Source organism: Phalacrocorax carbo, chromosome 2, assembly GCF_963921805.1.
Source record: "Phalacrocorax carbo chromosome 2, bPhaCar2.1, whole genome shotgun sequence".
Lineage (NCBI taxonomy): Eukaryota > Metazoa > Chordata > Aves > Suliformes > Phalacrocoracidae > Phalacrocorax > Phalacrocorax carbo.
Genome location: NC_087514.1, coordinates 93,686,357 through 93,704,275, shown reverse-complemented (window position 1 = coordinate 93,704,275; position 17,919 = coordinate 93,686,357). Strand labels below are relative to the sequence as shown.

Below are 17,919 nucleotides of genomic sequence, written 5' to 3'. Positions count from 1 at the left end.
GTGATTAAATACATCTGTACCTTATTTAGCCAAATATAAATTGCTCACTTCAAAAAAAGATTGAATTAGAAGAACGGAATACTTTCTAATTTTAGGCTGTTAAGAGTGCTGGTTTTACTCTAAGACTCCACATTTATTTTTGATTATGGTGATTTTGTGGAATCTGTTATTAGCTATGAAAGTTACTCAGGAAATGTAACTCTTGCTAAAAATAAAAAGCCTGACATCACAACTGCCTACCAGCAGACGTAAAAAGTGACGGAAGGGTGCCTACTCTTGAACGTAATTGTAAAGAACACACTACTTTAACAGGAAAAGTTTCCCTTCAGGTGAGTTTTAGACTTCTTGATTTACAGGAAAATGTTAGTAAAACAGTTGTGTGGAGAGCAGCTACTGGCAAACTGTAGGTAGAATCTTTATTAAAGGATTAAGGAGAAACTTTTTTCAGAGAAGAAAATGCTAATACGGTTAGAAACTGATGAGCATCACAGACCTCATCTTCCTGTTGTACAGTTGGGACAGAAAAGGTTGGAAATGCATACCAAACGCACTTGGTTCCTCTTCCTCTGGAAGTGTAACAGTTGGGCATTTGCAACTGAGCACATACATAATTACTAATGGGAAATATTTTCTTTCCTTAAAATGCTGCAGTGTAAATCGTATTAACTTGTTTATACAACAGTCTGATGCTTCTTTAACTTGAAATGGCTAGAATGGTAAGTACTCATTTACGACAACAGTGCTACTTTACTCTGAAGGATTCCAGCAGCTTTTCACTAACTTTGCCGTGGGGAAATATTTTGATCCTTGCCGGTGCTAGGCCCAGAGGACGTTGACTTAATATGTTGGTTGTTTAATAGCATTTAGCGGTAGCAAAAGATGTGAACTGCGGAGGGGATGTAGATATGTGGAATTTAATTAGCCGAACTGGAATTCAGCCAGAACTCAGATCAACAGTTCCAATCTTGCAAAAAGCACAAGGGGACTTCTAGTAGTTGGTAAGTGAACTGAGCTTTCATGTTGATGTCACCTTGACAATTGTGGTGTAAGCAATCTAGTACCTACTATTTTAGGGAATTTATTCACTAATGTTGTGAAAGATCGTCCATATCACTTACTAAATTACTAGTAATTACTAGAGATTACTGCTGGCAGCATTCTATCCTGTTTTCACGTCTTTCATATAAGCACCAAGCTCAACCTGAGCATCTGAGCAGAGTACAGCTTGGCGTAGCAGAGCTGCAGGCATGGCATGGTGCAGTTGCATGCCCACTAGAATTTTTAATGTGCTGTGGGGTTTTTTCCCTTTTTTTTTTTTTCCCCCCACTGCTGTTAGTGCAGGCTGTATAATAGGCTTGATAAGTTAATTAGGAATGGGATCTTGAATATAAAGTGCTTTATTTCTTTTTTATATGTTTATTAGCCTATTGTAAGTGGGCAGAAATTTTCAGCATTAGCTACTTTAATGAAAAGACTGACTACTGATAGTGGGTTTTGTGCGTATAAGGTATGATTTATAGAGCCAAATTATCTGTTCTTTATACTAGCCTCAGGCAGTAGTTACTCTGCAGTAAAGTGAAGGGGTTTGGTATGTCCTTGTAAGTGATCTTGCAGGACAAATATGACACAGTCTATCAGAAATACTTCCTTGCTCCCTAGAAAAAGATCAAAATTTAGGTACAGAAAGTAATCATCTTGACCTGTTTCTTGTTTGCTGAGTAAGACATCTTGTAATGCTAGTCCTTTACCAAAAGTCCACACACCCTGGTCGTTCAGGAGTAGCTACTCATGGAAGACTAAAGTGGCTGTCACTTAAAACTATCATTTATTAATATAAAATATTTTAAATACAGTTAGATCAGTAAAGATTAGTTTCTAGTTCAACTGTCATTTTTATTACAAGTCTTCAGAGTCTGCTTCTGGCTCCAAGCACAATTTTTCCAGGAGTATCTGTGTTGGTATGCTTCGTTTTCTTTCTGTGTAAACCAGTCAACATAAGTGATGTGCGTGTGGTTTTTTGCGTGTCAACTTAGGTGAGTCTGAGGGGAAATCGAGGTAAGTTTTCTGTGTGACTGTTATAAAGCCATTAAATGAACTGTGGTTTCTCTTGAACAGACTATCCCTTGCATTCCCTTTCCTCCTTTCTTCCATTTGCTGTCAGGAAAGATGTTTCATAGAGCGGTAGTTTCACAAAGTGCAGCCTCAGCATGGGTTAGGGGCTGTAACAGAGTTGACAAAGGACTCTGTTGTATTATATTCAGGCAAAGGTTCTACTGCTGTAAATAATGCATGTTTTAATTGGAAACTGCAAATGGAAATATCGGTCCCTACAGGCTTGTTGATTTCAGTGTAATCTGTTAGGGGCAGGTTCTGTTAACATGCTGAACGCACAAAGCATTCGCCAAATTTGTGGTTGGTTGTTTTTATTAGTGCTACTTGTGTTACCGAGTGCCATCCTATAAATTAAGACAAATGTCACATCTAGTCAATCTTCTGGGAATTTCCATCACCATATATTATGAAAGTTGTCTAAAGCACTATTAGGAGACTGGGTTCCCACTGATGTCAAGAGTTTCCGATTCCATTTCCCTTGGTTAGAATTAATAGGATTGTGCACTGTAGCTACTGAAAGTGAATTTAACTGTTAGTAGGAGATGAGTTTAAAAGCAGATAATAAGCATACTCATTTCTTGCCAGATTTCCCCGGGATTAATCATGCTGTGCCTGTTGTTGGCCACAGGTTTAGGCTTGCAGGCACAATTACTATGGCTAAGCTGATACCTGGCTAATTCATGAAGCTGGTACACTAATTGAACCTAAGAGGATGAGCACAACTTTTTGTACAGCTTTAATTAAATTGGTTTAAAACCACATCTTAATGCCTACCAACTTCAGTAAAGGTGTCCAACAGTTACCTAAGTGGTGCATAAGTGTGTGAATACAAATCTGTGTGAAGGCTATTAGTTTGCTTTGGGCTAGATTGATTCTTGCTTTAATTTGCATCATTTCTATTTGCTTGCGTTCACCAATCTTGTTTTAAACGCTTAACAGCGTAAAGATTAATTTTACACATTATTTTAATGGTTTATAGATACTAACACACACACACCCCCAGCTTGAACAACTGTAGAAAAAAAGGGAAAGAGATTAGGGTGGCCCGATGTAATTTTATTATTGTCGGCTTTGGGCACCCTAATCTGCTGTTTGTGGGGAAGCCTGAGCAACATATACCTAGAACGCTTCTAAGAAGTGGAGTTTAGGATTAAAATAGGTTTTAAATGTGTAGAACTCCTAAGCGATGTGGAATCCTGCCAAAAGTGACTGAAGGCTGATTTTGGAAAATGCTGTAGGAACACCAGACCCCAAGCTTTGTGAGCCTAGAGCAACCCAGAGTCCCAGCTTATGGGTGTATATTGAGCTACAGGTGAGCTGGGTGCCTCAGAGTCCAGTCGTGAAGATGCTGACATTGAGCAGGGTGTCCTCAAGTTAAGAGGCAAGCCTGAATGTAGGATTGAGTTTTACTCCTGATCTTCAGACTTGGGTATGTCCGGCTAGTCACGCTACATTTTTGAACTCTTACCCCCTTGTTTGATGGCTGGAGTTTGCTTTGACAAAACACAACCAGGGTAAGTCCTGGGGCCCCTACTTTAACTTATTTGCCTCTATGTAGGTATCACATGGCAGTTCAGATAACTCCTTTGCACCGGAGGACAGAGTTTCATATTCTGTGTTTCCCAAGAGAGCACAGAAGGGTAAATCACTTTGGAAATGGGGCTTATAAAGTACTCCTATGAAAGTGTTGTTTATGCATGAGGAGACCAGGCTTCTAATCTCTATTCCAGAGAATAGTTAAATCTTTTGTATTAAATGGAACAGGGATTAGGTCTCATAATTCCATGTAGCACATCTTAAATGCTAGGTTGTACAGACATGCTCGTCTCTTGGCTAATAATTGCTGAATTAGTCTATGGCGTTGTAATAGTTTCAGATGTTCTTCTAGCTTTACAGTCAGGGCGCTTTCTTTTGGGGTGGTAGAGATATTAGGCAGGAGTTTTGAATTTTTCCTTCACTGAGGTCAAAGGCAAGTCAGGGGCAGAAGTTAGGCAGGGAAAAATCAGTTTTTTCAAATATACCTGTCCTTTTTAGGATAGTAGTAAAAATAGAGAAGAAAGGTTACTTCCTTCCCTTCTTCCCCTGGAAGATTCTTCTTGAAAACAAACTCAGGGTAGCTAATAAAACAAAAAGGTAGGAAGGAGAAGTCTGACTCAGATGGAATTGTTCAAACCTGATTTTTGTTGGAGGACCAATAGTTTAAAGCACTAACTCTACATTCTGCAAGGTAGTGCATTGTATTGGTACGTTATTCGGGATCATAACTAAACAGGACTTAGTGATATACATGATGTACATTCTTGGACTGCACTGCTTGAAAGCATCTTAAATAATTTTTCAAGTTTACTGAAAACCAAAATCAATGTTTTTAACCTGACATTCCTCTTTTCAAAGGTCATTCTGCATATGACAGGAAATGTAAAAGGCCAACAGAGATAAATTGACTACAAACACAGGAGCAGTGTCAGCAGAAAATATCTCAAAACCATTTATGGATTATGTTTCCTCGTTTACAGTGTATTATACTCACAGTGAGCAGCTGCCTGTGGACTCTTAGATCCAGAAAACATGTGCCAAGAGATGCCATGTGAAGACGAACCAACAGACGTGGGTGAAAGTCCCACGCTGTGCACTGATAGCAGCATTCTTTTGGGTCATTGCCTTGATAACTCCACACCCAGTGAGTAATACGGTCATACGGCAGTGACAAGCCACTGTTGCCCAGGGAGAAGGAAGCTCTTTCTGTGTTCCTAACCAGACATATTCAAAGGTATGCCTATAAGCTGTTGCTGAAAGTGCTGACTGCATCTAATTGGTGTTAATTTATTCTGGTCTAAATTGTACTGATTACTAGCTGTTAGCAGGAGCAGAGGAATTTTCCTCTTCATAGGTGGGGCTCAGAGCCTTGTCAATTCATGACTTGCCAGAGAGTGGAGTGCGCTGCTATAATTATTAGTAATTCTTATCCCTGGGGAAAGGAATGTGTAGCACTCCTCTTTTGTGTCATGAGGAATACTTTGGCCAGGATTTTATTCCTCTGGCCAGTAGGGGTTGGCAAGGAACCGTGGCTCTTTGTCATGTCTGTCTCCCCACTGGCCCTGCGGCTGGGTTTTGTGCACTAGCAGCTCTTGTCCAGGATGAGGTTGCTCAGGGGGTTGGTCCCAGATTTGTGCTAGTTACACACTTGCTGTGAGACAGCATCTTTCTTTGGCTCCTAATTTTTAGGGGTGGGCGTGTCCACTGTTAGTGTTACAGGGTTAGAAACTGCAGTGCAATGGTAAATAGCCGCATTATGTTTATTGTTGTTACGCTTTGTTCACACGCAAATACAAGGAAACAACAACGTAATATAATCTTTTTACATATTAAGAAAGCATCACTTCCTCAGTGTTAGTTGGTGTGACTGGCTCTAGGCATTTGACTGTTGTCTGAATTTCGGAAATGATGTCTTGGTGATTGGAATGCTTTTTTTTCACTTGCCAGCTCCTGCATGGAGTTGCAGCAGCTCCGTTTTTTCAAGTGGCAGCTTTAATTTCTGTTTCTTTAACAGAAAGTGAGCAATGCAGCACACCTTTCACAGGATTAAACCTGCTTTAGTCGCTGCTGGAGGAACAGGCAGAAACAGGTCATTTAATAGGGACTGTCTCTAATAAAACTGAGACAGACATGTCCTGTTAAAGATTTGGGGAAATCTCTTCAGGCAAAAAACCTGCTTCCTAAGGATGGCCTTTGCATGGCCTTCCTTGTATTGTACTTTCCTTCCTGTAGATGACAGATGCGGTTAAATGCTGGTGCCAGTCATGTTATTGAGAGGGAAGCCAGGATTTCACATGCCATGTCTGCAGGCAATGGCTTTACTCCCTACCCTGCTAAAAGGGGTCACATTGGCTGTTACTGAATCTTCCCAACCTGATCGTTTATTAATTTCGAACTTTCCTGGAGCCAGGTGTGTGATTCATCTTTCCAGACTTTAGTAGCCTAAGTAGTCATGCATTCTGTCTAAAATTAGGCACTTTGATTCCTTCTAGAGCCAGTGGAGGGAGTATTTACTTCCTGTGAGTAATTAATCCCACCCCGATTGGGGGTGGTAGGGTAGCAAGGTGGTTGCTGCTTAGATGTAGCCACAGCAGGAAATGTTCTAACAGCCGGCGCCTCTGCTCTCTGCAAGCCTGACGTTGTGACAGGATCTGCTGAGGGATCTCGTTCTGGGTTAGATTTTCAGTAAATGCTGTCAATACTAAAACTGGTTATTAAAACTCCTTTTTGGGATCTGTCTGAAAATTGCAATGGCATTTAAAAAAAGAACAGTCCCTGCAGTCTAGTGCTGAATGTGGAATTCAGATGAGTAAGAAAAGCATTATTGTCCATGGTGTTTTTCTCTACTATGTTTTAGGGAGCTCCTCAGACCACAATTGGTGAAAGACTCCTACTATATGACAGATTTGACGAAAAAGTAACACAGTAGTATAAATTTTAAGGCCAAAGGAGATAATCAGAGCAACGTTTCCCAGATAACATACAGAGCATGTTTAGCTCAGAAGGTAAACTATCAGTAGCTATAGCACAAAATTGCTGTTGTAATATTCTCACTTAAGCAATTCCATGAACAGCAAAACTAACAAAGCCTTGTTTTCAAAGTGTGTATATGCATGTCTCACCTCCTCCCATGTGGATTCTCTAGTGTCTAATACTGTGGCCACTTCCTCTGTGGGGAATATGAGATCCTCTCTCTTTTGTCTATTTTCACAAATTATTTAAGGGTGTAGTGTTTTAGAAACCCCCTGCCTTTCTGTTAAAGTTGGTTAAAATTTGCCACTGGGTTCCAGAATTACTGTGAGGCAGTGGACAGACTCATGTCGATGTGGTGTGCAAAGACACATGTTTTATTTTCATAGGAAACTTGGCAACAAATTTAGAGTGAGGGGTGTGGTGATGTGTTAGAGTACTGAGAAATGACTGATTTCAAAGTGTGATTGGCCCCAAAAAGCACAGAAAGGCGCCTGTGTCAGATCTCCTGCCTTGCCTGTTCTCTCTAGTCCATTCCACAGAACTTCTGTGTGCCAGCTCCTGCTACACAAGAGGTGGTTTGTGTTTTATGAAAATACTATATCATTTCAAACCAAAAAAGATACATACAGCTTCTGTTCATAATCTGTCTTAGCAATGTGTCACAGTTAAAATGTTGCTTATTTTATTTCTAAATTTGTTGTGTTATTTTTAGCTTTAATTTTTTACTATTGATTCTTGCAGTGCATTTCTCTACTAGGTAAGAAAACCCTCTGAGACCAGCTATTTTTCACCACGAAGGTGTGCGTGTACCATAATTGGATCATTCTTGATTTAGTTTTTGATAAATGAAGCACATAGAACTCTTTAGGCTCCTATGGTAGGGCATTTTCTCTAGCCTTCATGTTACTCTGGCTCTTCTCTTCCTTGGTGTAGTTGCAGTTAGTGTGGTCAAAAGATTACTTGTCAGATTCTGTCTGTAGCATGCTTTCTGGCTGGTGCAGAACCTGCAGAAAGAGAGCAATATCCTATTTTGTATCTGCTTTGCACAATAAAAACATATGATAATGTAAGGATGGCAACAGCAACTGTGGGGTTTTTTTCCCCAATGTGGCTGTGAAGATGCTAGTACAGTACAAGCTGTAAAACCATCTAATTTACGAAGTTGCATTTTTATAATATTTATCTTTAGTTTTCCTTTTACAACTCTTGCATTCATTAGCAAGCATTTGTCAAACCATGCTGTTCCTTTGAGATCCTCAAATGCCCTGCTCAAAGCCAGGCAGTGTGTGCATTCATGAAGATGTTGTCCTATCACAACATGTTTCCATATTTCTCTCTATGAAGATCAATTTAAATTTATTATTGCCAGCTGTTTCTTTCTATGGTGTATTTTTTTTCATGTGATTAGTGATCCTGATTGATTCAACTCCTTGCCCTGCACAGGGAAAGCGTCAGGGCTGTTCTGTTACATTAACTCATCTGGCAACCTAGCACCACGAAAGATTTAAAACCGTAAGCAGAAAGAGCATGTGTTTGACCAGATTTTGCTCTTTTAAAAATGACCTCTGAAGTAGTAATTCATTTACTTTTTGACTACGATAATAAACAAATGTGGTTAAGTTTACAGTTTGTCTCAGTTTTATCCAGAGTGATCATCCTATTGTGTTTTTCTTGGGTAAATACTTGCACCGGTTTTGTCTGCTTGCTTCTATCTGACACGAGAGCCTCATCTCATTGACTGCTGAACCCTCTTGCTTATGGAACAGTGACTGTTCCATGCAGACGTAGTAATATGTGTAATCCTTAGTCTCTGAACATGATCAATAGATTCAAGTTAACCATTTCACCTCATGGCTAAACATTAATTATGCAGAATGTACTAGTGTCCTTTTTTTAGAAACTTTTTAACCTTATGCATTTAGTGAGTAAGTGCTGGCAGGTCATTTTTTTGTGTGTGTTGCTGCAAGCAAAGTTAAACTTAGCTGGCTGCAACTGTGCCCCTAGCTGGGTGACGAGTTGTATGGGTTTAGGAAAGCGCTACTGACAAAATGGATGGGTTGAAAATCAGATTCTTTTGTTGTTACGAAACAGCCAGGCTAGAATGAAATGGCAGTGGTTCAGGCGCATGCTAGACGGACCATATGTTCCTTACAGTGAAATGGAGTGGTGTTGTGTATCTGTATTGCTAAGCATAAGGACAACAGCTCCAGCTTCCAGAAATCTGGCAGGAGTCCTACATAGCAGAAATGTGCTCTTCCTCTGTCCTTTAAAAGTCATTTAGGAGTGAAGCCAATGTCTGTTCTTGCCCATCTCATTCTAGAGCACGATGTACTAGGAAAACATGCCTGATGTAAAGTAGTGGACATCATTAATATATTTCAACTGTGTATGCAACTATGGTCTAAAATGGTCAGCTAAAATCATCACAGAACTATCACTTCTGAAATACAGTACTACAAAGGATATTTTGGGACATTGAGTCTCATCCCTGCTCTCCCAATAATTAAATGAATTCTGGTTAATTTATCAAATTCCATTTTGAGAGTTGTTTTCCCACCTTATTTGAAAACTGCTCCAGAGCTCTGGTCCTCTCCTACCTTAAAGTAGTCTTCTAATTCTCACCACAAATTCTAGACTTATTTTCTCTATTTTGATGTCTGCATTTGCTCTTAGAGCTCTTCTTTCCATGGTGCTTCTTTAGAGAATGCTTTTCTAGAGAGCATGCTCTCTTCTGAAGAGCTTGTAAGCAAGTGGAAGCAACAGGAACGTTTCTCTGTGATGTCTGGTAAACGAGTGTTTTGAGCAAGACTTCCTTTATGAGCTGTGCTTGACACCTTAAAAATGATAAGTTCAAGAAAAGCGCGGTTTTAAGAATTTGTTTACATTAACGTTAAACACATTACTCTGGATTGGAACCATGTGGTTTCACTCTAGGGTTCTCTAATTAATTTTTAGATTGTTGCAATTATTATTTTCCCTCACCGTTATAGCGATAGTCAAATCAGAAGTTGTGGATCTGCAAGAGATCTTCAGTGAAGAAGAAATGAGAGACTCATCACTGAGGATGTATTGTGTCAGCCTGCGGGTTTTTGTGGGGTGCTTGGCTAAGTAAAAACACAGGGACCGGGTCTAAGACAGCTACTTGTAACCCTATAGAAGTTTAGATGCCAGCAAGTGGCAGCTGATTTACCACCTTTCTACAACTATAAAGTCTGTGCGAGAACGTTGCTGATAGTGGAGGGATAGGGGTGCAGTGTCAGAAATATGAATGTAACAGTTAAATCAGCTGCTTGAGTGCAGTGTAATTTCTTGAGGAAATTCTGGCTATAAGATGCATCATCTGTCCCCAGGTTAAACGCTGTGTGCCTGTGTTGCTGGGCATTGAAAACTTGCTCTCGAAGGTGGAAAATGGCCCCTGTTTTACTTGAACATTAATATTGAAACTAATGGGAGCTTAATTTTAGTCTACCCTTAAAACTGCATTTTACTTTTTTCCAATTCAAGTCACTTAAAATCTAACTCCACGTTTGTGTGTTCAACCGGGGATAAGAGTATTTCAGGTCTCGTCCAGATTGTGAAAGGTGGGTGAGGTGAGGTAATGTGCCCTGGCAGAAATCAAGGTGAAAAACTCATTCGCTGTATCTTCTCTAGGCAAGGGATTCTTCAGCACGTTAACTAAGGGTGATGCTTCTTCAACATTTATTCTTACTGTAGAGAAATCCTCAGTGAATAGCAAACATCTTGCTCTCATCTGAGAGTTCCATTTCTGTACTTCGCTGCTGACTGCTTGGGGATGCATTTGAGATTTTTGAGGGAAATACCCAATTGCTTCGTGGCTGGGAGTGGAGTCTGAGTAATAGTACTGGCTGAAGACCTAGCTGTTGATGCTTTAGAGGTGTGTAGTAGAAACGGCAGTTATTCCAGCGTGCGGGTGGTGAGTGAGCCAAATCATATTCAGGTAGATTTGCTGGAAGGCTGTGGTTTTTCTCCTCATCAGGAAAAAATACCCAAACCCTTTAAAGGCATATAATTCCAGCTTTACAGTTTGGATGAGCTTAACAAGTGACTGTACACACATGCATTGGTAAATTGCCATAGGAGGACAGTTGTATAATCTCACCCTTTTCACAAATCCCACTGTCTTTTATGTAGTGCTCTAACTAAATCAGAACAGAGATAAAAACAAATAAGCCCTGCTGTGACTCAGGCACAGGTAAGACAATGACAACACAGTCAAATGCTGAAGCAAATTGCTCAGACTATGAGAAATGTAGCTCTACACCCTACATCAGCCACCCACACCCCGTCTTTCACCCATGGGATCTTTCTGTGCTCATTTCAGGTCACGATATTATTCGCTCTGGTGCTGCGCTCTGCATACCGGATAGCGGAATGAAATGCCTGTGCGTGTCAGATAGAAGGTAAATCTCACAGGTTCGCTTTGTCTTTGCCTTCTGACTTAGGCGCTCCTGAGCTTGGTTATGACGTCATTTGCTAAAAAGCAGAAGTGAGTAAGCCATTAGCAATAAGTAATTTCCTTTGTTGTTTTTTTTTTAATTTTCTTTTCATGAAATGCTTTCACACTGTTAGGCAGAATATCGGCTCTGCATTGACCCTGCCGGAAATTGTGTGTTGAGCTGGCTGCTGTCCAGGAAAGGGGAGAACAATTTAAACACCTCTCCATGCAGTGACAACTGCAAAAAAACTGGGAGCAAGTCTGGGAAGTGTAGTTTCCTCCATGTTGACAACAAATGTAAGGGCCTAGTTTCATCCTAGCACTGTGTGTATGTGGCACAAGTAGTCAGGAGCCCACAGAATCAGAAGAATCTGGGAAACATGTATGAGAAATGTAGTGCTGCTAGAAGGAGGCTTGGGACTGTGAGAAATGACATTGTGTTGCGCAGTTTGACTTGCACTGCACATCAGTATAGGTTTTTGAGGTCAGGTCTGCAGCTGGTATAAATCATTACAGTGAAACTAAATGTTGATGCAAATTTCCCTCGTAATCTTTAATTCATTTTTCTAAATCATATGGCAACTGCAAAGCAATTTGTCTTCATTAGCATGAGGCAAAAATCCTAAACACTTGCATAATTTAAGCAAAAAAGCCCAACACGTCTTAGATGAAGATGTAACTTAGGTCCAGCTGCAAACCACCCAACTCAATCACTGTAATAGAAAGTAGTTCAGAATTCGACGTCACTAGCACCAAACACTGCAGCAGCATTGGATTTAAAGGCAAGTGGTCTTCTGCTCTTGCACTGGTATGAATTTGGGTCATATCCAAAGAAACTAGTGGGCTTGCACTATTTCTCCACTGGTGTAAGCGAAGAGACTGATGGTCTCCACTGGAGTGTCTGAACCTCTTCGACAGGATCACAGTTCCCTCTCTAATAAGGGATGGCGTCGGGTTGGGATGGCTATTTATAAATCCCTTTATATGCTGTAAATATAGGTGTGCTATTTGACATGAACAAAATCCCTTTGGAGAGCCACACAGTAGGGAGATGTGTAGGCAGGTCTATGTTGCAGACTTCTGTTGGCACAGCAACATCAGCCAGGGTTACAAGGTGTGATGTCTGGCAGTGGAGCCAGACTAGGAAAATCTCCTAATACAAATGCAGTTGCACCAATGTAACTATTACATAGTTATAGGGTGACTTTCAGAAGGGTTGCCAAATACGGTGGCTCTCCTCCTGTGTAGTTACATCCACACTAGGGATGCTCTGCTGGCTGCATAGGCTGAAATAATTACTCCAACAAAAGGTCCTATTAGTATAGGTCAGATACCTATCTTTTAAGACCTGCCTTCTTTAGCACAGCAGTTAAACAATTAGCAGGCTTTAGGCAAATGGAGGATCTGAGTTTTTCAGCCAACCATGGAAGACAGGTTAAAGCTGCTGAAACCAGCCTGTGTGTCATGGCACTTGTGAAGCAGTAGTTACAGTCCTCCCTTGCAAGCATAGCATGAAAAAAAACAACACCTGTGTTTTACTCATAATCCAGTAGGTGTCTTTATTTTTTTTTTTGTGGTGGTGGTTGTCAAGAATTACCAAAATATGTGATGTATAATACCAAGGGAAGTAGAAATGTTTTGCAGGGATTTAAAAGCATAACACAATGTTTGGTTTTGAGTGATGAAGGAGAAAGCACTACTGCATCTCATCTGGATATAGATGCTTACCCTGCAGCCTAACTCTCAGTGTTTTTTGAGCCCATCCGTGAACGCAATCCCAAAACCACATACCTCCCTGGGAACAGCAGATGCTTCACATTGAACAGAGCTCTTTTCTCCCTCCCCTTGCTTATTTATGGAGCCTTTCTTCTGGTCTGGCAAAAGCACTGGCGATCTTTTACCTAGTTAAAAACAAATAGGGTTCCAGAAATCAATAATAAACAGGGCTAGTAATAATATTAAATAAACAAGCTGCGCTCTTAGAGGGGAAAAAAAAAAAATCTAACTTTGTTTTAACTATTTGCTTTATTTTAGCAACATGATTTGCTTCCAGCACAGAGGTTCTTGGAGAGTTGAATTTTAACTCTTCTGCTCTGTAATTTGTTGTGGTTTTGGACAGTCTAGGCACTGATACCTATGGCAGAATGGGGAAAGTGGGACAAATTTGTTCTTATGTGTACGTTAGCACTTGCATTAATCTCTGGTTTATAGGCACCTGGGAGGATTCACATCCCTCCCCTCCAGGTATAGCCTCCATGTGTCTGGGATTTGTTACATTCCAGTCAATGCAGCATAAATCCTTATTAGATAGGTCGTAATGATTCTTACTATTCAGCTAGGTCAGGTACCTGATGGCTGTAGCCATTTACTAGTTGAATTTGAAACAGGCTTCTACTAAAACATGTAATAAAATTTAAAAAAAACCTTTGAATTTTTAGTATCTCTTATTGCATAAGCTATTTTTATTAATTCTGCCCTTTCACACTGGCTTCTTAAGGCATCTCCATGAATATGTTGTGAAATTAAGATATTGCAGAGAAAAATATCAGAAGAGAAGGAAAAAACCTATGGAGCCAAAGGGCAAGAGAAAGAAGTTGCTGTTTGTGTGATCTGAAATGGGGCTGAGAACTGGTGAAGCAAAATGCCACCAGGAAAACTGCTGCAGTCAACACTGCTGTGAAGAGCCGTGGTGGAACAGCTGGTTCTGGTAGGCAGATGCAGAAACCTTGACAGTCTGTTGCTCTGCAACACATCTGGGACACTTAAACCCATTTCTAATGACAAGAATGCAAAAGGATAGAAAATGAGGCTCAGCAGTTAATTTTAGCCTAATGCAGTAAATGATCCCAGGGCCTGATCAAGCGATGTTGTGAGCATTCTCCAATATCATCCAGTAGAAGCAGACAAGAAAAGTGAACTACTTCTGGATGGACTCTGACAGATCATCCACTGCATGTCCAAATATGTCACAGGAAAGCACACCAGCTAATAACATTTAGGGTAAGCAGTAGCAAGATTATGAGCTCCTCTCACTGATCCAGAACTGTCATCTCTGCTATGTTTTAAAAGGAATCTTCTCCAGAATTTCTACAGTGCATCTCTTAAGGATGTAACCTTTGGGGGGATGAATTCTGGTTTTACCCATCAAATTTTTTTATTTCCTGTTACAGAGTCTCTTGTGAGAGCAATGGAAGGTGGTTTTGAACTCATTTGGTATGGAGCATCCACTGTGGTTTGGCCTCTGTTGTGTTGCCGATCAGATTAGCACCACTGAACTGTTTTGCACACTTATCACAGGTGACAAACAAGCAAAATTCCAGAGTGTGAGATCTTTAAAAAACCAAATTTGGGTTATCTCAGATGGGCTTTGTAGAAAATGTTACAACTCCACACACTTCTTGTGGAAAGGGCGTGAGTATTTGAAAACTCCAGACTTTCACCTGAATCTTACCAGTGGGTCAATGTGGTTGTCATGCTACATTTCGTAAGCCCTGGAGAAAAGTAGTTTTGATGGCTATTATGTGATTTGACCTGCATCACAGATATGGCTTTAATTCACAGATTACACATGAACAACTGAAAATGTCTAAATGTGCGTGGTTGAATTTGCTTCCTTCATGTCATGAAAAACCAACCAAACAGCCCCTTGCCCCAAGATGTCACTGATGTGTGGGGGGAATGAGCTTGGGAACTTAACCCTCCAAAGGAGAGGGGGCATTTTTATATCCAAGTGAGTTTTATTACTTCAAATAACTGTAAAAGATGCAGATCTCTCTATTTATTGTTGAAGTCTCTAAAATCTGATTTCCAGATGGCAGCCTAGTAAGTCCTCTTATCACCAAACTTACTCCCTCCCTTCTTATTGATGGGGGGACTTAAAAATGGGTTCACTCTGAAAAAGTAAGTACAGAGCAGGAATAACTGACTGTCTGGAACAGAAATGGGAATTTTAATGTGAGACTGAGAAGGTGAGAAATTATCTAACAGAAGACGATGCAGGATTTAAAACTAGCAGCAGGAAAAGCTTTTTAGAAAGAGCTGCCAAAGCTTTTGCTGATCTGACATGATGAACAAACCTGGCTGGCTCACCTGGAAATGGAAAGCACTTCTGAAGAAGGTTGAGGATAACACTCCACTTTACTGACTTTCAAGGTACACAATCTGTCCAGATGTTTGGGCTATTCTTGCAGCGTTTGGAAGTGCCTCTTCTTAAGAGGTGTAGTGTAGTCCTGAACTACTCTGGTTGGAGGAACTCTGTCATTCCCATTAGTCTGAGAAATGAATAGTGGAAGCCAGAGATAGACATGATACAGCCACCTCTCTGAAAAAGCCCCTGATGTTACGGAACATTAGGAACGAACCCTCTTTATAATTGCTCCTTTGGGTTTCTCCTTGGAGGGCTGTTCCTGGTGCATCATAACTCACCTAACCAGCTGCAATAGTTTGAGAGTATCCGCTGTGGCTGTGCAGGCGAAATGGAAGATGTATCTTGGAGTTTCTTTTTAGCTTTTGTGAGTTCGCATTAGCAAAACTATATTCCTACATGTTCACGGTCACTTAGGCAGCCCTGCTTGCAGACTCTGCCCTCAATGTCGGTGAAGCAGGATGCCAGGCTTTGACCCCATCAGGTCATGGCAGCAAGACAGGCTGCATCAGAATAGACCAATTTTCACACCACATATATGTGAGGTATTTGCTCTTGTGCTGATGCACTGAGGGATGAGTATGGTGATGGACAGAGAGCTGGGGTAGATGCAACTCTGAGACCTTGATGACCTGCATCTGTTGCCATGTAAGCAGGGTAATGTTCTACCAAGGCAAAACAGTGGAGGAGAAGACTCCACAGCAGAGGCCAACAGCAAGCTGGTCTTAACTGTAGTTAGTTTTCCCAACTCTCACTTTTGGTTAACTAGAATAGAAGGTTGTATGAATAGCATCTCACTTCTCCTGATCTTAAAAGGAAATTTTAAGTAGCACGCAGCAACCAATTTACTTCCTGACCTGAAATGCAGTATGAATTATTACCGTTGAACAGTGGGATTTAAAGTAGTTCAGTTTCAAGCTCAGCCTTTCTGATCCAAAGCTTTGGGGAGCGAGAGATGCTTGCCTCTACAGACAGCAAAGCTTGGAGGGACCCAAGGAGATTAGGAGCTCCTGCAGCTTTGCTCCTCTTCTCTCTCAGCTTAGTTTCCCTAACCATGTTGATGTCATAAGTACAGTTGCATGGAGGTGCAACATAAGGGTAGTGGTGAGTATATCGGGCTTCCTTTCCATTCAATCTCTTTTTGTTTATTTGTATTGAACCTGTAGCAACCTGTCTGGATAAGGAACAATTTCAAAGTAAACAGCGCACAGCTGCCAAGTGAAGTACATGTATAAATACACCATCAGTGGTAGCAGCATGGCAACGATGTCTCTACTGTCAGACCATTTGCCACTTTGAAGGGGCCTGCGTCTCTTCAGTGCTACACAGAGCACAGTTCAGGGACCCAACTGCAGGTAATACGTTTTCTAAAAAGAAGGTTGGTTTACAACTTACAGTGGTATAAACAGAGGCACACAGTATTAAATCCCAACCCCTGAAGTGACAAGCATGTCCTCAAAACATGTGAGCCCTCTGCATCTCTACAGAGCTCTTTCTGCCTTGTAGACATGCCCAGTACTTAGTTGCTGCAGAGTGCTAGGACTATGCTAAAAGATCAAATTCCTCAAGGTCTTTAGTGCTCTGCAGTGTATATTAAATTACATTCATGCAGTTGGACTAGATGATCCTTGCAGGTCCCTTCCAACTGAAATATTCTATTTTCTCTGGGTTTATTGCAGATTTTTTTGCAATGTTTTTGCTCTTTGCTGTTACTTATTTGTTTAAAAATATGCAGTGGGGAGGGAATGTAGAGTTTTCATTTGAAAACTAGGAATGGTAAAAGTGCTATTTGCTGAAAAGTGGGAAATGAATATTCTGTTCTGGGCCAGTTTGTTTTGGTATCTGGGAGGATGCAAGTCCTCAGCTGGTTGCTAAGCATCATTTCACGCTCTTCAGATAGTCTAATCCAGCATTTCCTTCTTTGGCTCATACTTGTCCCATTTGTTCTTGATACATCAACAGGTTTGGTGTTTGGTCTTTTTTTTCTTTCTCTCTGGAATTTTATCAGTTTTTCAAGAAGAAAGAAAAAATGTTTTCTTTTTCTTCTCCAGGAAAAAAAATAAAAAACAAATAAACCACCATTGTAGCATATTTATTACTGGCATTTGACCTCTGCAAGAGAAGTAGAAACATGTTTGACAGAAACCAAGGCCGTGGTTAAGGAAAACATTCTTAAGTACCCTCTGAATTTTTCATTTCTGATTGTAACTGGACTTGCAGCACATTGGCATAAACCTGAAATTAAGCATAGGCTTGAATTTTTTACTGGACTGCTATCACTAGGTAGCTGGTATGTCTTTTGGTGCCAGGAAGAAACAAGTTCTCAGAGAACTGAATCAACAGTCTCTGAAAAATCTGTTTCTTTTGCTTATACTGTTACTGGTCATACTATAAACCAGGTTGTCTCTGCATTTCATTAGCTTTGCCCATGCACGCGTATATAAATAGTATGGCAATGCCCATTGAATAGACAATCTCTCAGTACTCCATTGTGTTTGCACATGCATGCATAAGAATGTTGCATTTTAATATATAAAGGCTCTTTTTAGTGGTCTGTGATGAAGTTTGTGGGAGTAAGCAAGCTTCCTGGAGCGTCCTGTCTCATGCTCTCAGTGCCCCTGGCTCACTGTGTATCTGCATTGGTCAAAGCGGTTCAGCTTTCCAGACCCAATGCTCTTGTTTCACATGATGGGATTTC

General features: G+C 40.6%; 1 long non-coding RNA gene across 2 annotated transcripts in view; it reads left to right on the top strand.

Annotated features, from left to right (window-relative positions):
- Positions 1-3,137: 3,137 nt before the first annotated feature.
- Positions 3,138-17,919, top strand: part of LOC135311990 (uncharacterized) — a 55,215-nt gene continuing 40,433 nt past the window's right edge. For both annotated transcript variants that reach the window (XR_010371582.1, XR_010371583.1), the window contains exons 1-4: positions 3,138-4,882; positions 10,964-11,042; positions 13,972-14,077; positions 14,248-16,576. This is a non-coding gene — a long non-coding RNA (uncharacterized LOC135311990). The remainder of the gene's footprint in view (positions 4,883-10,963; positions 11,043-13,971; positions 14,078-14,247; positions 16,577-17,919) is intronic.